The following is a 22912-nucleotide window of genomic DNA, read 5'->3' as shown; positions in this document are numbered from 1 at the left end:
GGCTGGCATAAGCTAGAACTTTGTGTTCACCAGACTCGTCTTCCTGCAGGACAGCGCCGAGCCCATCTTGGCTGGCATCCGTGTGGAGGATGTTGGGGGCCAATTCGTTGTAGTGGGCTAATGTGGGAGGCTTGGGGAGGGCGTGCTTGACGTCAAGGAATGCGAGCTGTTGGACCGGCGTCCAAATCCATGCTGCATTCTTCTTCAGCAGGGCGGTCAACGGAGCGCTTCGCTTGGCAAAGTCCGGAATGAAACGACGGAAATACGAAGCAAATCCAAGGAAACTTTAGAGCTCCTTGGCGGTGGTGGGAGCTTCGTAAGCCGTAAGCACTTTTAGTTTTTCAGGGTCGGGACGGATGCCATGCCGGCTCACAACGTAACCCAAGTACGTCACCTCTGCAAAACCGAAGAAACATTTCTTTGGTTTTAAGCGAAGCCCAGCAGAGGTAAGGGCTTCGAGGACGAGAATTTGAGTCGCGTTTGGTGTTCTTCAAACGTAGCCGCGTAGACAGTTACGTCGTCGATCCAGGTAGATCAACGCCATAGTCCACTTCATATTGACTAAGACGCGGTCCATGAGGCGCTGAAAGGTAGCTGGAGCATTCGAGAGATCGAAGGGCATACGGTTGAACTGGTAAAGACCGTCGGGAGTCACGAAAGCCGTCTTTTCCGCATCATCGAGGTGAACAGGCACCTGCCAGTAGCCCGAGAGCAGATATAGGGTGGAAAAATAACGGGCCCCCTTCAGGCGATCAAGTGCATCGTCGAGGCGGGGAAGAGGGTACACGCCGAGGTGAGTAATAGCATTTAACTTGCGGTAATCAACACAGAAGCGGAGTGTTCCATCCTTCTTGCGCACAAGGGCTACAGGGGAGGACCAAGGGCTACAAGACGGGGCAATGATTCCCTGGTCAAGCATGTCGCATACGTTCTGCTGGATGCCTGTCCGTTCGGCTGGCGCTACACGGCGCCGAGGTTGGTGATGAACTGGCCCGCGGTTTTCGGTGTTGATCCGGTGTTGGGCCCAGGAAGTGCACCCGAGTTCACCGGCGCTTAGAGCAAAGCAACTGCGATGTTGGAACAGCAAGGCCTTGAGAGAGGCAAGCTCTGCGTCGGTGAGGGTGGGGCCAAAGTTGAATGTTTCCCATGGTAGCACCGCCGGCGCTGGAGGGTGCTGAGGCGGTGCTTCAGGTTGCAGAGACGCAACCGGTGATCCGGAGTTCAGGATTGAGGCTGTACCCAATCGAGTTCCAGGAGTCAGCACGAGAGCTGTGTCAAGGTCAATGCTGCGTATCAGTCGTAATGGCTAACAGATCGTCCTTGTTTGTTGCACAGGTCCTGTTTCCGCTCGTGGTGTACAGCATCGGCTTTATCAGCATTTCAGCCGGCGCCAACGTCTCCCTTCATCGAGAGAAGCAGCTGTCTACCGGTGATCTGCCTGCATTCGTCCACCAGGCGGCACCTCTGGGATTCCCGCTCGTTCCTCATCCCTCCTTGGCTACAGGATGGTCATCGACAGCAAGTGCAGCAGAGAAGCCTGTTAAATTTCGTCTTTCTCTTTTTTTCTTACTTCTTCGGACTATTTGACTGAACATTTAGCATAAAATTTTCTCTCACTCCTCAATTTTTTCTACCCGTTTCTCCTGGCCTGATCCAGAACTTTGTGATCCCCCGATACAAAGGGGAATGGCCGCATATCAGCATCAGCATCATCAGTATTTAGGCGTTGGTTCCTGCAAGACCGCTTGAGTGGGCACGAGAGCAGGGGGGGAATTCTATAACGCTCTCAATTTCGCTCTCAAGTTGTAGAGCGTGACGTCAAATTGACGCGGCTTTCACGTGACCTTAAGACGTCGATCGTGACGGATTACGGAATCGACCAATTGCCAGTGACTCGTAGCATGACTCCGCCCCTGAGGTCTCCGTTCCGCGGTCGTGCCTACTGCTACATATTTGTCGCAACGCTAGCCGAGGCCGACGAGGGACCGTCTCCTAAGTTTTTATGAAACGGCGCAGTTAATACGCAGTAAATAAAATTAATAGATATTTATTCTGCTGAGGAACTGTATTTACAACTAACTAACATGACGCATAAGAAGATACGTTTTAAGCTTCGCAATTAAATTTGCTCTTCAGTAACTTTTTGTCTCCGCGAGGGCACGCTGACGGTGTCAAAGAGTGCACATGGCGGCTTGCTGGAAAACAGCTGATTCCTCGGCTAGTTGCTATTTTTCGTGCGTCGCCTGAAATCGAGGTCCTGTGCGGATGTCGTGAGCAGCTGGAAAAATCCGATTGAAAACAATGAAGGCTACGAACCTGCAGTGGTCAGCGTGGTGAAAGCGTTGGGCATGAAAATCGACTAAGCCATCAGCTTACTGAAGAGTGTCAGCGTTGTCAAAGTGTTTACTATCGATGGCAAGAGCGACGAGTGGGAGGTATGTGGTCTGCTGTTCTGTTTGTTTAAAAGAAAATACAAGAAGATCATGAAGGCTACATTACTGTGTTTGCCGACAGAGGAACGTTTGCACTTGCAGTAAGGCAGGTGGCAGCTACTATGCAAGAGTTAGCAATTGCAGTGCGGGAAACGAGATCCGACACACGACCCTCCACCACGGACTCCTCATGCAAGCCACGGTGACAGTTACTCCTGTGCTTCGCAGCCAGTTGACTTCGTCCGCATCGGGCTCCGTTCCCGATATTCCGTTGATGTTTTGATGATTGTTTAGTCTCTATAAGGTACACAAACTGTGATGTTAATGCTTCCTTTGGTGTGTTCAGAGAAAGAAAATACTTTATTCAGAAATTTGCTATAGTGACCGAGGAGAGGACGAGCTTGTTCAGCCAGGTCTGGACAGGGATGTGTAGTATTCATGTTGAACGGTATGCCCCCCCCCCCCCTTTTTTTTTTTTTTTTTGACGGGAAAGGCAAACACATGACGCAAGCTTGGTGCGCGATGCCGGAGGCGAGCTGGTGAATCTGCTTAATTTCCCTAGTCTCATAAACAAGGGGCCCACCAGTGAGGTGTGCAGATTACCTTGAAGGCGAAGAATGTGTGCTAGTTTTGAAGTGCCATCATGGAATCTGTGTAGTGTTTCAAAAAGATGTTCATTTTACACACATTCCTCATTCTATTACCTTTCCATGTTGTGTGCATTATGTACAAACCATTTTAATTGAAAGGCCAGTTTGCACAAAAGATGCTTTTTCTGATTATTTGTTGAAAATGACTTGGAAAATAAATTCCAAGGTCAAAAGTAGGTGACAATTATGTAAAGGGGTGCTTATCACATGTTTATGGTGCATGAAAGAGCGCTGAACAAGGGTTGAGGGGAGCCTCAGTTTGCAAGCCGAACCCACATTTAGATTTTGGCTAGCAAACCAAGGTTCCTCCTCAACCCTTGTTTAGTGCTGTTTTGTATTGAGTAGCCATCTTATTTCTCTCGTTCTACCATGTTTATGGTGTACAATATTTTTGAATGCTCATGTTTTAGCTGCCTCTACTGTCTTCAAGCTGCTCAGCAGTCCCCTTGCAGTTTTACACGTTTTATTAGTGTACATAACATCTGCTCACACATTGCCTTAACAATGTATGTGTGATGCTTATTTTATTTTCACTAGAACTTTGTAATCATTCAGCAATCATTGTGGGCACTGCAGCCTAGTATTTGTACACCATTCTCCTAACAGCTGTTACAGCATTTAGCACTGCGAGCAAGATCTCTAGTAGTATACCATCCAGCTGGCATTTTTACCTCTGATATGTAAGCGTTTTGCACACTGCACCATGCATACAGTACCTATTTCTATAGGTAGCTTCAATATGTTGAAAGGGAGCGGCTTCTTTGAGCCCAATAATTATTTTGCAATATACATGTCAATGTTGTATGGTCATTGTACATCAAGGTACCTAAGTGTGTTGGTATATACGATGTCTCTTTCTCAATAAAAACACTCGAGTGAAATACAGCGGCCAAGAAATAAGTGCTTCTACTGGGATATATGTGGCAGTAAAACATCTTGGTGCCATTTTCTGATTCCAATAAGTGTCATGGTTATTTATTACCTTGCTGTAACGCTACGCTTTTCGGTTTAAGCATGTTTACCACACAGCTAGTGACCGCAGCCAACTGTGCCAGGCTGCAAGGTGATAGCAGAGAAGGGACAGCAAGTTGGGTCTGGGATGACTTGGCATTGGTGTAAGCAGCCATGACTCCAGTGGGTAGTCACTGTCTCCTGCATAACCAAACAATGACATCCACTTAAGTCCGCCTTTTGCATGTTCTAGTATACAATCAAAGATCCATACCAACTAGCCCATAGAAAGGTGGTAAACATTCACAGGAATGTTGGCAACATATCACAGGGCTGTCCAAGCAAGCATCATTGTAAGGATAGCCTTGTAGCTTGACAGTGATATAAACAAAAATGTGTTAAGATTACCTGCACAACACAAGCGCTACGGTTTCTTAGGCAGTAAAGAGATTTCAAACATTGAATATTTGGTTGCTGGTGCCATAACACTAAATTTGTACATTAACAAGCATTCATATGCATAACTATAGTCCATCTTATGCATGCAGCTTCAGCGAATTCAGACAATCGATCACTCGCCGAAATACAAGTCAGCTTCTCTGTAAGGCTCGTAATCCAACCAAAAGGTCTCGTTATCACACAACACTCTTCTAGTTCTTGCTGAAACGAAAAGAAGCAGGCGCTTTTTGCAGCGTACTCACACTTTCGAGTAGCGAACGTGTCGTAGGGAGGGAGCGTAACGAATGGAGGCAAGGCACTACAATCCCTAGTCCCTTCGTCCTGTATTTTGAGGTATATACAGGTATTGAACTTTCGTCAGGTGTCGCTGGGTAATCTCGAAGACAACAGCTGGAAAGAAAAGAGATCTTTCCTCTGTTCGTTTTTTAACATTGCGAGGGGGAACGAGTCCTTTCGGTTAGAAAACAAGACTTGCAGAGAAGCCAACTTACAGCAAGGGGTCGATTGCACATATTAATGCATATAATCAATATCGTTCGATAACCGACGCGGGTTTTTTACAGTTTACCCAAGAAAAAGTCGCAGGCGTTTAGCAGGCCTTCGTTCACCTTTCGGCGTGCAGGAGTACCGCTAGAAGAACGCGTTGTTTGGAGTCCTTGGTCCCACGGGGCAACGAGGGTGAAAAGTGCGTATGTTCGCGTCGCAGATCTGTAATAAAATAGGAACAATACAAGTTTACAATGATGTTTCGAACTCGTAACCAAGCACACACAGTCAAAACCAAAATTTACTCGCTACTGTGATGTTCACAACGTAGAACCCCTTGCCTAGCGACTTCTTTCCATATCGCACCACGGCGCCTTGACGACAATCAGCGTTCCGCCCGATGGCTTCCGCTATCAGCGTATGCACCTGCTGGTCGATGCCTATGCGATGCAAACGATGTTACGTTCCCGACGCAAGCTGGTAGCCCCCGATAGCAAAAAAACGCGGTGCGCATGCAGCCGCAGTGGCTGCGCACTCGTCCGTGAGCTGCGTGAGCCCCCGTTCATCGATGTTCGTCGGCAATCGCCGCACAGTCACTCCACTTTCTGCTGGTTTCCGAGTTGAACACAGTCGGAACAACTAGACCGATACGTCAAACGCGTCTTCGTCCTCCCTTCTACGCCGTGGATCGCACCGACACAACTGTCACACAGCCAGCGCAACGCTATAGCAACGCAAGGAACACAGCCGCCATTTTCGCTCTACTCAGTTGACTGGTTTTGGGGTTACCTCGTTTCGCTCACAATTTCAGTCAATATTCAGCTCATGGGCAACGTCACCACTTTAGTCTTGTTGATGACGTACCCACAGTCACCGGTGAGATCAGTGATGACGCAAAATTTCAATATGGCCGCCGACCAATAGGAGCAGGGCAAGTTGAGCGGTTTGAGACTGGTTTTGTATTGAGAGCGTTACAGAATTCCCCTACAGGGGCCGAATTACGGACTCCGCTCACAAGTTTGTGAGCGTGACGTCAAAATTACGAAATGTGACGCAGCCTTGAGACGTCAATCGTGACGAGTATGCGAAATCGTCCAATTACCAGCGACTTTTAGCGTGGCTCCGCCCTAAAAGTCCCGAATCCTCGGCAAACGTTGATGCCACAGTGTGGCACAAAACTGAGCAGGGACCGTCTCCTAACTTTTTCTAACACGACGCAACTAATACGCAATAAATAAAACAAACAAAGGTTTATTTTGGCAAGATACTATTTTTAGTATTGATTAACATTGAGCTCAAGTTGAAGCGTTCTTAGTTGTGTAGTTATACTTGCTATTAGGTAACTTTTGTTGCCGCGAGGGTGCGCCGGCGGCGTCATGGCGTGCACATGGCGGCCTGCAAGCAAACAGCTGATTCCCCGAGAAGGTGCTGCTTTTTTTAGTGTCGTCGGTAATCGAAGTACCGTGCAAGTGCCGTGAGCATGCTGAAAATCTAATAGAATGCAGTCGAAGTCCAGGGCCTGCAGCGATAAAATTTCATGGAGCGTTTGACACGGAAATGGACAAAGACAACTTGCGAAGGTGTTTTCGGTCGGCGCCTACTAGTATCGATGAGAAAAGTGCTTAAAGTGCAACATGCAGGCTCCGTGGTTCTATTTGTTTCTCTTTAGGAAATGCAAGACGACTGTGAAGCATGTAGTGTAGGCCAAAATGAAGCTCTGTCCTTGCATTATCATCTGTTTGTATGTAGCTGGATAGTTTAGGAAAGAACATGATCATGGGAATGCTTCCACCCCTGCCGTGATTGAACCCGAAGCCTTCATTCACTGCAGTGCCACCGTGACAGGGCTTTCGATGTAGCTTTCGTTGTAGTGTGCTCTGTACTTTTTTTCTTTGTTCTCATGAGTGAGTTGCTTTGTTTTTGAGCGATACCTTCTGCCCACACACCATTTGCTTGATGCATATGTGATGTTTTTCTGCGTACGCTACAATCACTGTGAGCACTAAAACTCGCAATATTATGCATTCAATTTGTCAGCTTTACACTGTTTAGCATTAAGCAAATGCTTTCTATGCGTCCTAACAGTATATGCAGGCCTGTAGTCCTGGAAGGTTCACTAATGGAGACTACCTTATGCAAACATTGTACATAGCACTACTTGTCATGTTTCTGCACTGTTAAGAGCCATACTTTGTTTCCTGCTTCTGAAATGTGCCAAACCTATGACAACTACTATGCAAGCCTGTAATCATTAAGCAACTATTATTTTGTGTCATGCCTCTGAGTCGCAGTTTTATGCACAATACTTTCATTTCTTGTTTCTGAAGTGTGTCAGACCTGCGATGAGTACAGTGCCAGCTTACAGGCTCTAAAAAATTATTCGTGTATGTCTTCTCTGTGTAGCACAATCGTGCAGCACGTGCAAATAACTGCCTGTGCTATTGCAGGCAGTTGGTTTCGCTGCTGCGTATTCAAGCGTGTGAAACGCTGCAGGAAAATAAAGGGGCACAGTTGATACACGTGCTTCTAAAAAACTTCTGTGAGACTTTCCCATTCCGATAGGCATCACAATTGCTGCCTCGTTGTGAAACACTTTAATGTACTCAAACACAGGCACACACACAAACACCAACATGCACGGTTGCAAGCAACAGTGAATGGGGGGGGGGGGGGGATCGAAGACAAATTTGACTTGACAGATGAGGTTCGAGAAGATTCATCATTATCACAAAGATTTCTGGCACAGACATGAAACGAGAAGGCACTGCACTTGGCTGCCTGCGATGAGTTGGTCAGCTACGTGTGGTATATCATAGCCGATTGTTGTGCTGGCATTGACGCCGCAGCTGTTGCCGTACCATGGGCAGCTGTGCCAGCCAGCTCTGGTGGCAGGTTCTGTGGAACAGGCTAACATGATTCTGTATGGCTTTTCCCTAGAGGTATGCATGGCAATAGTGATCCCACTTCCAAGTAGCCGGTACACAGATGTGACCCTTTCTTGTCCAAGCCAGCAGCACCCTCCTCGTCTGCAGGCAGGAAGACATCCAAAGAAGTTATGCAACACGGCACATGTTACACGCTCTGGCTGGTAGAGGAGCGTCTAGTATTTTTGCAAGCACTGGAAGCGGCTCTTCAGCACGCCTACGCAGTTATCCACCATTAACCTTGTGGAGGTGTATGCCTTGTTCTATAGCCGTTATGGAGAGTCCGGACCGGGATGCCATGACACTGGCAGCCATGTCTCCAACAGGTGCCCCTTTCACCAGCATAACCGAAAATGGCACGCTGTTAAGCACATTCTTCGTCGTTGTCGACCTCAACAGCCTCATAAACTTTAACAGCCTTGCTGACACAATGGAAGAGTCGCATCAAGTAGCTCATTGCCAGGTCTTGCTGACGATGACATTCACGGGAGTGCAGACAATGAATGATTGAAAGTTTCAGCAACACTGCTGTAAGGACAGCCTTGCACTTCATATCGGTATAAATGGTGCCCCATTCCTACTCAATACAGGCATCAAACACACGCATTCCCATATTCGTTTCTTACGTAGGCATTTCAAAAATGTACGACGTGTCTTACGTTTCAGCTTTTATAAAAGCCCAAGAACGGCAATACATGCGAGGCATGTGGAGCCTACCGTAACTTATCTTGCAAAGAGCAGCACGGCTCACTGTCGTGAATTCGACGCCTCGCAGAAGGCCTTCCTCGGCCTGTGTCATGCCTGTGTGCAGCCGAGAAGGCCGCCAGAAGAAAGCATCATGCCAAGATACCACGTAGGGAGGTTCATGGCCCAAATCATGTCGGCATCTCATATCTGAAAACAGGGACATGACAAGGCTACTCGTAGACGCCCGATGGGCCGTCGACAAACCCGACGACGCCCGGTATGCCGCCGTGACGAAGGAAGCCTTTCTTCGCCGCCGCCTTGCTGCATGCCGCAAACGCTTTCGAAGTGTCGGCTGCGCGAGGCCGATGTTCGCCTCGTTGCCAGTAGCGGTTTGGAAGCCACTAGGAGCTCGGAAAAAGCGCAGTGCACACATTATCTGCCGCCACACAGACAGCGCACTCGGCCGCACACACCTATCTCAGTTCGTCGCGTCGCACAGTCACTGTCCTGTATCCTTCTCGAGTAGCAACATGCGTCGAAACATCTCGCCCGGCACGTCAAACCGTCTTCGTACACCGTCCTTTGCCGATGATCGCGTCGGGGAGCCGCCGCTACCGCCTCACGAGAACGCCGGCCGCCGCATAGACCGCCGCCATTTTTCCTTTGTGAGCGCGCTCACAAACGAGTTGTGAGCGGCTCGCGTCGCTCACATCCCCCGCTCACAATTGGCCCGTAGTCGACGTCACCACTTCAAGTGTGTTCATGACGTAAACAGCAGACGTCGATGATGTAAAGGACGGCCACTCCCACCGTTTTGCCGCTGGCCAATAGGAAGATTGTGAGTGTGAGTGTGATTGTGAGTGTGAGCCGTCTGTAATACGGCCCCAGCATATCAGTCGTAATGGCTAACAGATCGTCCTTGCTTGCTGCACAGGTGCGTAACTCTATTCCTTTGTATACTAAAAGAAGTGACAATCGATGCTTGATGCTGCTCCTGTGCCCACGAGTTCTTTTGAGCGTGTGCAATGAATGCTTTGACAGCTGCCTTCTTTTGCTATTGTCGGGAGATATTGAGGAAAACCCGGGTCCTATGAACACGCGTGGCACAACCAAAGGCGATTTGCGCACAGATGGTGCAGACGAGAGCAGTAATTCTGCTACTAACGTTGTACTAACACAATCTGAGCAATACATGGAAATTCTGCGCATCTTGAAGGAATTGCAAGTACAGTCAGCCTCGCTTTCAACTAGTAGCGACGAGATAAAGAACTCAATGGAAGAGTTACGGAATGGACAGAGAAACATTGATTCAGCCCTCGCCAATATCAATACCAGACTTATGACCGTTGAAGGAAAAATTGAAGTCCGCTATAATCAGACTGTCAAGCTTGGCATACACCCACATTGCCGCACCCGGTGGCAGAGTCACGTCGTCTGGCACGTCGGGTCCTTGACTTTGGGAGCGGGTGAGCGGCATGATCCCACCGCTGCCACCAAAATGTTGCGGGACGCTAGAGATAGACACAGAAGAACGAAGGACACCAGGCAAACACCACTTGCCCCGGCGCTCTTCTTTTGTTCTCTTACCCTCGCGCTCGTCCCGCGCCTCTTCTTTTTTTGGCGCAGCGCTCCTCGTTGCGCGCCATAACAATATATATCTTCCAGCACTTTCACGTATGGCTCGTCTACCCCCTTATTTCGCATGCCTGCATCACCGTCGAGGTTTCAACTGAGTCAAATGCTTTTTCGTAATCAATAAATGCTATGTATAAGGGCTGGTTATATTCCGAGCAGCATTTTTCTATCACCTGGTTGATGGTATGGATATGATCGATAGTAGAGTACCGTTTCCGAAACCCTGCTTGATCCTTTGCTTGATTGCAGTCTAAGATTGTCCTGATTCTATTGGCGATTACCTTAGTAAACACCTTATATGTAACAGACAGTAAGCTGATTGGTCTGTAATTTTTAAGGTCCTTAGAGTCCCCTTTCTTGTGAATGAGGATAATAGAGAGTTTTAGAATAGGGGGCCCCAAGCTTTGGGGCCCCCAAGGAGCTTGGGGCGTCGAAATGCGCATGCGCAGAACGTAAGGCGCGCTTGGGGTCTTGGGTTAACGCTAGGGGCGGCCCCTATTTTTCGGAAATAGCGTTCGCCCCAAGCCGCCGTTGGGTCGCTTGGGTTACGGCAACATGGCGGCGACCGGCCAAGCGGCGGCCGCTCGCCTCGGCACACATTCGTCGTCACCGCTCCATGGTGTCACGCGTTCATGGCAAACGAAAGGCCAACGAAGCTTATGCTATGTCTCATGATGCCCGCACCACCAAATTTTAGCAATAAAACGCCCTATATTTTCTGATTGCTTCCGGATTTACCGAGCTGCTAGGCCTAGCGAGTTCGCCTCGTTCGGTTGCCATGGGGACCAGACGGCGGAAAGCGCGGAAGGTTCAAATGAGTTTTCCCGGCCTCGGCCTGGATTGACAATTGGCCGATTTCGTCTTGTATGACAAAAACAGTTTGTATAACTGGTAGTTTTAATATATTTTTGTGCAATAGTAGCACTTTTTGATTAACAAAATAGCGTTGTTGGCTCTTATATATTTAAATGCTTTTTCTTGGTTTACCGTTGTGGCGCTGCAATCGACGAACGCAAGCCCGTCTCCGCTGCGTCGGGAAAACCCCTATTCTAAAACTCGCCGCTCGGCTAGCACGTTGCGCCGCCGCACGCTATTTCCTTGGGGGCCCCAAGCCTTGGGTCCCCCTATTCTAAAACTCCCTAATGTTTGCATTCTTCCATGGTTCCGGTACCGTCGATGAAACCAGGCACTATGTACACAGTGTGGCCAGATTTTCTAGCACAATATCCCCCCCCCCCCGTCCTTTAACAAATCTGTAGTTATCTGATCCTCTCCAGCTGACTTTGACCTCGTCCTTCGTCACTGGTGGAATGTCTGACTGCTTTTCGCTACCGCCAATCTCGTTACCATCCTGACTTCTTTGGCTACTGTAGAGATCTGTATAGAATTGCTCGGCTACTTTGACTATCTTGTCCATATTCATGATGACGTTGCCTGCCTTGTCCCTTATCACATACATCTGGTTTTTGCCTATGCCCAATTTCTTCTTTACCGCTTTAAGGCTTCCCCTGTTCTTTACAGCATGCTCAATTTTCTCCATGTTACTTTCTTATATCGGCCACCTTGCGCTTATTGATTAGCTTTGATATCTCGGCCAATTTTATCTTGTCTGTTGGATTGGAAGCTTTCATACTCTGGCGTTTCTTAATGAAATCTTTCGTCTCCTTAGACAGCTTATCGATATCCTAACTATCCTACCGCCTACTTCTATAGCGCACTCAGTAATGATATCTCTGGAATTATTGTTCATTGCTTCTAGATTGCAGAGCCCACCTGCGGCTGTGCCACGTGTGCAGTGGCACAGCCGCAGGTGGGCTCTGCGGCTGTGCCACTGCACACGTCGCTAACACGCTTACCTTCGCAATGCAGGTTCTCGTCCGAATCTTCACCCGTGCTCTCTTGCCGACCTTCATGGTTGGCACGCCGGTCATCACACTTGCTGCCATGTCATCACGTCAAAATGGCGACATGGCTTCCTGTCCCCGACATCTGGCTGCACCTCGAAACGCCCCCTGTCGACAACTGGACCAACATCAGCAACCCAATCGTCATCGACAACCTGGAAATCATCGCCTATAAAACAGCGACATCCACCCCCCGCGCACTGTGGGCTCTGCGGCTGTGCCACTGCACACGTCGCTAACACGCTTACCTTCGCAATGCAGGTTAGTAACAAGTATGCCCTTTTCTCTAGAAAAACGAGCAATATTTGCCTGGTGCAACTGCCGAGCCCGCAGTGTTGCTTTTGTCTTGCTATTGAATGTGCAAGTGTCATTCGCGCATTGTTATTAATTTCTGGCGACGTGGAAATGAACCTGGGACCATCAGATACAGACAATATCTTGGCTGAACTGCAGAAGTTAACCGTGGGTCAATCGCAGCTGATCATTGAAGTACAGGGTCTCAAAAACCAACTAGCATCAACTGATAAAACGTTATCAACCTTAAGTGACCGCATTGCAGACTTAGAAATCAAATGTCAATCCTTCGGCAACATGAAAACAGAACTTGAAAACCTTCAGGTCAACACTACAGAAACCAGCCGCCAGCTTTCCGTGCTCGACTCCCGCCTTGATGACTTCGAGAACCAGTCGAGAAGGAATAACTTGATATTTTATGGCCTCCCCGATCCAAATAGATCAGAAACATACGAACAATCAGAAAAGATTATCATAGATCACTGCCTTCAAAATCTAAGCTTGGAATTAGAGCCTAAAGATATTGAGCGCGCTCATCGCCTTGGCCGACATAGCTCAGACAGTCAAAGGCCAGTAATAGGGAAGCTCTCTTCTTTAACCAAGGGAATAATTCTATCAAAAGGCCCAATGCTCAAAAACACCGATTTTAGCATAGGCGAAGACCTCTCGTCCTGTCCGAAATGCACGGAAGCAACTTACTGCATTCGCGAAAAACAAAACCGGACCTTTTTCCTTACGATATAAAACTTTGAACATGAGACCAAAGCGCTATGTTTTTGAGGAACAATCTCAAACCGTGAAAGAAGTCTTGTAGGAATCATTTCGCCGTCCGAAAACGCGCAATCAGCCAGGAACAAACACTCGAAACCTTTCATTTTCGATAATCTATGCAAATGCTCGCAGCTTTCTTCCTAAGCACGAAGTACTGTCAAATATTATATCTTCCTCTGGCAGCAACATACTAATCGTAACTGAAACGTGGCTCACACATGACGTTGCAGATGGTGAAGTTCTAGACGACATGCCGGACTTTAACCTATATCGAAACGATCGCAAAGGTGTACGAGGAGGAGGCGTTTTTATCTGCATTAACAAACAAATATCGTGTTCAACCGTAGCAATCAATTTTAACCTGGAACTAGTATGGCTCAAGTGCAGCGCTCCAAACGAAACCGTCCTTCCTGCCGTCTGCTACAGGGCCCCAAGCAGTAAACCGGGGTTCGCTGAAAAACTAAACGACGCACTTGTACAAGTTACTACCAAGAATCCTAACACGAAAATTCTCCTTTTTGGTGACTTTAACTTTCCGAGCATCGACTGGCAAAATTTAGGGCCACTGACTGCTGGAAACTCAGAAGCAAGAAACTTTGTTGAAGTATGCCTCAATTTTAATCTCAGCCAAATGGTCCTTGAACCCGGCCACTCTCGTTACTGAAGGGACATCTAACATCCTAGACCTAATCCTAACAAACCACCCTGAGAATTTAACATCACTTACCTACCTGCGCGAAATTAGTGATCATAGAGTTATTCATGCCACTTTCAACTTCTCCCCTACACCCCGCCAAACCTTCAGCAGAACTATTCGTGTTTATGATAAAGGAAACTATGATGCTTTTAATAATGAATTACATGCTTTCCTGCCGTCTTTCCAATCTACTTTTCATAGCCGATCTACTGAAGACAACTGGTTAACCTTCAAAAATAATATAAACGAACTAACTTGCAAGTTCATTCCTTCTACCAGTTTTCGGGCCAATCGCCAAAAACCTTGGTTTACTAAAACTCTCAAAAGATTGGAAAGAAAGAAAAAACGTCTTTATAGGTCAGCAAAAATGCAGTCTAATACAGAAGCATGGCAGCGATATCATGCAGCCGAGGACACATACTACATAGCACTCCGTAGCGCCAAAAAAACTTTTTTTCGAAACTGACCTACCAAAAATCCTGGTCAACAACCCTAGAAAGTTTTGGGAAATACTAAACCCACAAGCGACATGTACCATTACCCTTACTAACCCAGCAGATGAAGAGATTAGTGATGCTGACTGTGCCGACGAGTTCAATTGCTCTTTCGCTGCTGTTTTCACGACAGAAACTGACCCATCAATGCCCAGCCTACTTCCATCAGTGCTTCCAGCAATGTCACCTGTTACCATCAGTGCGCATGGCATCTCAATCCTCATTAACAAAATTAAGCTCTCATCATCTGCTGGCGTTGATATATCAATTCCAAAGTTTTAAAAAATACTAAAGACATATCTTCCGTATATCTGTCTCTTTTATTCTCACAGTCTCTTTCAACAGGAACGCTACCGAACCTGGAAGATTGGGAAGGTCATCCCGGTCCACAAATCAGGTACAAGAGAATCGCCATTAAACTACCGTCCAATCTCTCTAACTAGCGTGCCATGCAAACTCATGGAACATGTCATCTACTCCCATATCATGAACTTTCTAGATTCACACAACTTCTTTCATCTTGCGCAACATGGTTTCCGAAAGGGTTTCTCGTGCGAAACACAACTGGCAATCTTTACTTTCGATCTGCACACTAACCTTGATCGTAACCAGCAAACTGATTCAATTTTCTTAGACTTTGCAAAGGCGCCTCACAAACGCTTACTATAATGAAACTCGCCGCTCTAAATTTGCATCCCAACATTCTAAATTGGTTTAAAGAGTTTCTTGCTAACCGCTCACAGTTCGTCTATATGTTAATAACAAAAGCTCAAACACAATCCCCGTAACATCTGGCGTCCCACAGGGATCTACACTCGCCCCTCTCCTGTTTTTAATAAATGACCTACCTCTTCATGTACACTGTCAGATAAGAATCTTCGCCGACGACTGCGTAATCTATCGGAAAATTACTAACGCATCTGATCAAGTAGCACTACAGCATGACCTAACCCAAGTGCAAGAATGGTGCAACCGCTGGTTAATGACTTTAAACGCCAAGAAGTGCAAACTCATCTCTTTTACATCGTCGGCATAACCCCCTTATTTTTTCATATGAAGTTGCTAACTCTTCCATAGAACGCGTGGAATCATATAAGTACCTTGGAATCACACTTTGCAGCGACCTTTCTTGGTGTACACACATAACTAACATCATATCATCTGCAAACAGATCTTTAGGCTTCATAAAACGTCACCTACGTCATGCGCCCCAACAAGTAAAACTTCTGGCATATAAAACACTGATCAGATCAAAGCTTGAGTACGCCAGTCCGATATGGAACCCATTTCAGATATACTTAACAAATGCGATCGAATCAGTTCAAAACCGCACCATCCGTTTCGTGCATCACGCATACTCGTATTCCATCAGCGTTTCATCTCTAAAGGAAAATTCCAGTCTTGATAACCTTTTACTCCGTCGCCGCATTGCCAGTCTTTGTTTATACTGCACAAAATTCTAAACAGTTCACTAAATCAGGCACCTTACATTGTGCATCGCACCCACATACCTCATCGCGCTTCGCATCAATTTCAGATAACTCGGCCTGTTGCTCGCACCAAAACTTTTTCAGGATCTTTTTTTCCCCGAGCAATTGTGGACTGCATTGCCCTTCCCCACGAAGTCGCCGCCCTCTCATGCCAATCTTCATTTATTGATGCCTTAAAAATTTATTTTCAAACACAATGACCTTGTATTTTCTCATGCTTGTAAACCCACCCCTTATGCAATGCCTCCAAGAGAGGCCTTTAAGGAAATAAAGTGAAGTGAAGTGAAGTAGGGTAATGTCGCCATCCTCGGTTAGAGCATGAATATCTATGCTGTAGTGAGATCCTGAACTCTTCTGCCTTCCCCCTCACAGCTAATTCATTGATATGTTTCTTTCTTACTAATATGCTGCGTTCCTTCTTCAGATTTAGGCCAATTCGGGACCTCACCTCACTCATGTGGTGGGACCTCATGTGGTCACTGCATCGCACTTTCCCGATTACCTGTACATCTTGCATAATGGCAGGGGTTGAACACAGTATGAAGTCAATTTCATTTTGTTAGGACTTTTCCATGTCCATTTCCGGTTCTTCCGTTTTCTGAAGAAGGTATTCATAATTCATAAGATATTGCGCTCTGCTAACTGAACTAGTAACTCCCCCCTGCTATTCATATAGAGCCAATGCCATAGTCACTATACTGCCTGGTCTCCTGCCTGTTTTTTCCCTACCTTGGCATTGAAGTCGCCATAGTAAGGCATCGCTCACACTTGACGACGACCGGCTGTTTGTGGGGTTTGCGTCGAGTACCGCCGTTCGCTCAGCCTAGCTGCTGCTGGACATCCGACAGCGTATGTACTATGATGCACTGTGGTCGCAACGACCGTAACTAATAGTACAGTACAGCCGCAACGTATACGTATCTCGACGCGTATATGCAGCGTAAACACGGTTCGCACCGACCCTTTAGCTTCTTGGCATCGCAGCGTTGGCATTTTTGTAATCGGCGCCAAGTAGCAGACGACGGCTACCACCCCGTTTCAAAGGAGACGCTCCTATATTCCTTCCTTCCTTCCTTCCTTCCTTCCTTCCTTCCTTCCTTCCTTCCTTCCTTCCATCCATCCATCCATCCATCCATCCATCCATCCTTCCTTCCTTCCTTCCTTCCTTCCTTCCTTCCTTCCTTCCTTCCGTCCGTCCGTCCGTCCGTCCGTCCGTCCGTCCATCCATCCGCACTTGCAAGCAAACTGCTTGTAAGTGCGCGCCCGGTTCATGTCAGCGTGGGCCAGGGCCGTGCCCGGGCTTGGGGCCATACGGGCCCGGGCTGGGCTCGGTCTTCGAACAATGGGCCCGGGCCAGGCCGGAAAATTAGGCCTGTGCGGTGCTCTAGGCTCGTCACATCCCCACTTCCAGCACGAAACCGCGCTCCAACGGCCAAGCGCCTAGCTGCTTTCGTTCTTCCCGTGCACTGGACTTCACGAACACCTTGCAGACATTGTGTTTAACCAAAGCTAAATGTTAGACAGAACACACAGAAAGACTAACATTTAGCGCTGTTTTTTTCCATTGGTTAAACACACTGTCACACCAACTAGCCCAGCAAGAGATACTCTTGCAGACATCTCTCAATGAAAACCAAAAGAAAGAAAAACATTAACAGAACACACAGGAGTGACGTAAACACTACATCACTTTTGTGTCCCTTGATTGCACGCCCAGGACTTGCAAAAAAATTCTCCCGCCTTAGTATTCGAATCAGTGATGGTGGATAAAGTGATGACATTCTTTTTACAAACCAAATAGAGCTTGTGAATTAATACTTGTACCAATAGTTCCACTCAGTTTCTAGCTCCACCCAGACTTCCAAATGGAACATCGGAACTTCACTACTGGCATAGTTTAAATTGCCGAGAGAAATAAAACAAGCAGAAATTGCTAGGGGCAAAAGGAGAAATCGACTTATGGAATCATCGTTTTGCTAAGTTCAAAAACAGCTGATAACAGAGCGGTAAATTCCTTCCCTCCATCAGCGGTGGCTTATCACTCTGGTCAACCGAATTGAATCTGCAACACATACGGCTGCTATGCACGTGCCATGCGACTCATTGCGATGTTGATAGGAAAATAAAATGGATTCATTTAGTTTTTGATTTGTATATATATCTAAATGTGTAACTTATGAATTATATACTATTGTTTCACAAAGCTCTATAAGCAACACGAGCGTGTGGACTAACCTGCTCTCCTGAAAAATGTCAACTCATAGTCTTTTGCCAGCACACAACACACTTTCCTGTTTGTACCTATTCACATCGATAACCCGCTGTCGATGGTTCCACGATTAAAATTTTCCCGCTTTCGAAGCGCTCCTTGACAAGTGACAGCATCCAGTGGGAAATAAAAGAATCCTCCTTTTGAATTTTGCTTTTGGTTTTATTTTTTCCGCCGTGTCGTGCCTGTGCCGCTGGTCTCAGGATTCAGGTGATTGGGGCTTTTTTTACATCTTGGCATCAAAGTCGTGCGCTGCTGCTGCTGCTTGAAAACGGCACATTTCCATGGAAATTGAAGCATCTGAAAGCTCATTTTTGGATGCGAACAGCAGCAGTGATGATTCTGAAGATGACTTCAGCTCTTCAGAATGCGTCAAACCGACCTGGAGTGTCAACAGCCATGTCCCGATAAGTTTCACTTCTGCCCCCGAAAAATTCCCCTTTTGCTGCACGCTGATAGCAGAAGAGATCTGAAGATCACAATTGTTACCTGCAGGGTGTCAACGTCTTTCGGGTGAGATTACTTGCCGCCGCCAGAGCACAGAGTCGTGTTTTCTACTAGAAGAAAGCCAGGGATTGACCTCGGCGTAGTCGACCTCGACTACTGTTTTCTTTCCTAACTCAGCAAATACTGTACATAGAAAGCTAGAATTTGCTGCAATTAGACATTGTTTTAAAAGCTTATATGTTGAAATTTTTTAATATTTTATTTTTGTGAAGTATTTTAACGACAATTTTTGTAGCGAGAGCTACAGCGGCTACAGTCTTGCCATTCCGCCGTGTCTGTCCGAAGAGTGAAGAAAGAAGAAGTCATGGGAGGCAGTATCTGGCAACTGAGATGGCCAAGTACTAACAGGCTTTCCGACATTACATTTGGCAGTAGCTGCCAACTCTCCTTTCATATGGGAGGGTGCTTGAGCCTAGTCAGGACATAAGTCAGGAGCAACCATTCCTGATATGCGGGTCTCCGTAGGCAGGGATGGTGCAGGTCGTGTCGATACTCTGAGGTGCGGTAAAAGTGCAGACACATTAAGCGGTAACTGCATAAAGCGATCTGTCGCGCGCCGCCGCCGCTAACGCCTGTCGTTGTCGCTGGTGCATACCGCACGGAGCGACGGGGCTCAGCGACAGAGCGGCACGTTTTCATTCAGCGTTGTTACCGCCGCCTCGTCATTCAGTCAAGGGGATGTTTAATCACGCCATATCCCATTTCTAGCACTAAACAGAATAAAGTAACGATAAAACACTGATGAAATTTATGTGTAGTAGCGCAGTGGTGCGCTCCTACACAAGCAGTGACTTTCTCCTGCTCCTTTCGAAAATTAACATCTAGCCACACTAGCCTTTTTTTACAAGCTTTTACTGAATTGTCTCGATGCACTCATCAGATGAAGTCAGAGCGTGCAGGCACTAGGTTCTTCGCCCAAACCGCACTAGGAAAACCAACTTCACACGCAAAAACAAACAAAAAAAGCCAGAACGGAAGTTGAGCATCCCAAAGCCTTCTGCGATTGTCTGCCTCGCGAGCTGCTTCAGGGCGACATGCGAAATTTTCTAAAAACCCAGCAACTGAGCGACAGCGACGAGTGGCAATGCTTTGGCGTCCCTTAGCCCGTCGCGCGGCATGTCGCCGCGAATTGTCGCCTCATGCGGTTAGCACTTTAGAAGTCAGACAGTGGGGTCAGTTCGGTGATAGAAGTGCCCTCCGGAAGAACTTGTACAAAAAAGCTGAAGTTCAGGACTGGGATATAAGTGTGGTTATTTGCTACGTACACGATATTGTGAGGAAGAGCTATGCTATACTGCAGAGTCACGTGGAACAACGTACTAGTTGCTATCAGGAATGGAGGGAAAAGGTGACATGAGCACATACACAGTGGCTCCAGGTGGCAGGCGAGTAAATGCTGCCGAGCGAGGACGAAGTGTCATGAGCTTGTTCGTCAGGACAGAGTGGCAGGTTTAGATGAAGCAGTCCAGAAAAACAGTCAATGAGTGTGCAGTTAAGAAGTCGATGCCTAATATAACGTCTTGAGGGCAAATGGTGAGGACTGTAAGTAACACAGGGATGTGCAGTACACATATCAATCACAGTAGCTGTGTTGCCATCCACAACATGAACGGTGGATGAGGTGGTGGGTGTGAGGACTGTCTTGAGGCGTTGGCAGAGCGAGGAACTGAGGACAGAAATACAAGCGTCAGTGTCAATAAGTGCAGAAATTGGGACTCCATCCACAGGAATATCAATGAGGTTACGTCTAGGTGCTGGGGTCAGTACCGAGCTGGCAGGCCGGGTCAGTAATGCAGCATCACTCTCGGGCACTGCATTCGCTAGTTTCCAGAGTAGGTGCCGGCGTATGATGGGGAGGAGCTGCGATGAGGTACCGGTGAACAGAATCGACGAGTCCGGGGAGATGGAGATTGGCTGGAGCGACGAGCAGTTGAGACGGTTTTGGTGCGAGGCTCATCTGGGTGAAGAGAAGTGTCCAGGACCATCATAGGTGGGGCGGGGCTTCTCTGGATGGGCAGCAAAGCATCGAGGTCCATAGTAGTACGTAGTACTGGCGGTCAGCGTTGTCATAGGAGTGAAGGGTGGCGAAGGTACAGCTACGGCAATATTGCGAAGTGAATAACGCAATGAAACAGATTGGCCTGCCGCCACTCTGCAGGATTATGACCAAGGTAGCGACGCGGGGAGGCTGGGCTGGTAATTGCAGCAGCCACTAATGGAACAGAGTGCGATGGTGGTGGGGGCGGCACGGGGTTAAAGGAGAGGCCGATGTTTGGAAGTCGCTGGCGGACATCATGGCCACATCATGGCCACGGTGTCGGGCAGCGGAGACGGACGTGGTGCAGGAGTTAGGGCCTCGAGTTCTCTCCGGACGATCCGAGTCACGGTCGTGGGATGGGAGGACTGGTGCAAAGGGACCAGGTCATCGCAGGATGATATAGCCACCGTTTTTTGGAAGACTCTCAAAGCGATGTATGAGATGTCTTTGCTTAGCCTGCTCGAAATTTTCGGCAGACTTGAAGCACTGAGTCGACGGTGGAGCAATCTGTGCAGAATAGAATGTTGAACGCATCATCCACGATACTCTTGAAGATATGCTCAACCTTGTCACTTACTGGCATGGAGCTGTTAACCTTGCGACACAAAGCAAGCACGTCCTGAATGTAGGTGAGGTAGGACTCCGTGGGGGATTGGACACGAGAAGAAAGTTCCGTTTTTGCAGCCAGAGCCCGCGCAATGGGCTCCCGAACAAGTCCTGAAGGTTTTGCTTGCAGATGTCCCAGGTAACGAGCTCTTGTTCGTGATTTTGGAACCATGTTCGAGCTGTTCCCGCCAAATAAAAGATGTTAGCAAGCATGATGGTTGCGTCCTAGTGGTTGTTCCTGCTGCAGAGCTCATACTCATCTAGCCAATCGTCAACGTCTGGGTTGTCGTCGCCATTAAAGATGAGAGGGTGGCGAATTTTCGTGAGTACTACTGGCTGAGGCAATGTTCACGCAGTGGTAGGGGCTGCCTCGGAGGTCATCGTGGCTGTTTTTGACGTCGTCGTGATCCCAGGCAGGTGGTGGCCGCTGCGCAAATCCAGCTTTTGGCAGCGTAAATGGGCTAATCGGGGCGCACGGAGATCTTGATTCATCTCCATCAAGGCGATACGTGGCAGAAGGTTAGCTCAGGAAAGCACAACAGCTGGTGATAGACGTAGGTGTTCTGGCAAGCACCAACCGTCATTTCAGCTTCGTCATCGCTCTCTCTGTTGTCCAACGCCGTCCTCTTCAGTGGCATATACGTAACAATATCACAATCAGCCTGCCAAAACCCTGCATTCACGTTATGCCTAGGCAACACAGGCACGTTCATACGGCTGTTAAAGCCGGGCTTCATCACGCTATCGTGTCATTGCGAAGGTGGGAGGGAAAACAGAAAGAGGGCTTCGGACCACCGCGTGATAAAGGCTTTCGCCTCATCGCACTGGTCAAATGTGCCCCTTATAGCATAAATAAAGCTGAAACTAGTATGCGCAAAAGCCATGTCTCCACTTTAAAGCCGAACCCAAGCATAGCCATGCAGATAGCTTTCGCGTAACTCTAGGTTTAACCACAAACTAAACCATAGCAATTTTTTTTTTTTTTTTCATCACTTACGCAGTAAAGGCGTTGATTGAGACTAATACCATTGCAAAGAAAATTTCCTTCTCTGCAATTTGATACTATACACTCCTGTACCAAGCACGTTTTGCTAAAAAAATTTTAACGACACCATCCAAAAAGCACTACTTTTCCTGAAGACAGGACCTTGCAGAGAGCTATGGGACAGAAAATGGTAGATGTGACATTATTAATAGAAAGCTAGGTAAAAGAAATAACTGGAATGAACGACATTGTAGTAGAAATGGGCATGGGCAGGCCATATAATGCAGAGAGGTTAACCGGTTGTCTCCAAGAGAGAAAGAAAGTGTAGCAGGGGGTGAGATTAGGAAATTTGCAGGGGTCAAGTGGATGCAGCTGGCACAGTACTGGGTTACTGGAGGGATACGAGAGAGGCCTCTGCAGTTAGTGTAGCTTGGGCTGGTGGTGGTGATGACTTGCAAAGCATGCATTATCATTTTCAGGTTGGTCGTTATCATGTCATTAGCTGCGGAACATTTAAAGCACCTGCATTTTCTCTGCTGGTAGCTGCCCTGCAAAAGGCGAAGGCTGGACTATTCTTGTTATGGTAATGTCAAATGGCCCAAGCAGTATCTGTATGGCACTAGTGACCAGGAG

General features: G+C 47.5%; 1 long non-coding RNA gene across 1 annotated transcript; it reads right to left on the bottom strand.

The window, feature by feature from the left end:
- Positions 1-4027: 4027 nt before the first annotated feature.
- On the bottom strand, positions 4028-5833 carry LOC146201380 (uncharacterized). Its single transcript, XR_014705328.1, has 3 exons — positions 5284-5833; positions 5061-5200; positions 4028-4234 (listed from the first exon to the last, which is right to left on the bottom strand). It is a non-coding gene; the product is annotated as an uncharacterized LOC146201380 (long non-coding RNA).
- Between the last annotated feature and the right edge of the window lie 17079 nt (positions 5834-22912).

Source organism: Amblyomma maculatum, chromosome 2, assembly GCF_055883805.1.
Source record: "Amblyomma maculatum isolate TAMU_Amacu chromosome 2, ASM5588380v1, whole genome shotgun sequence".
Classification (NCBI taxonomy): Eukaryota; Metazoa; Arthropoda; class Arachnida; order Ixodida; family Ixodidae; genus Amblyomma; species Amblyomma maculatum.
Note: the sequence above shows the minus strand (reverse complement) of the source record. Positions and strands in the feature narration are given on the sequence as shown.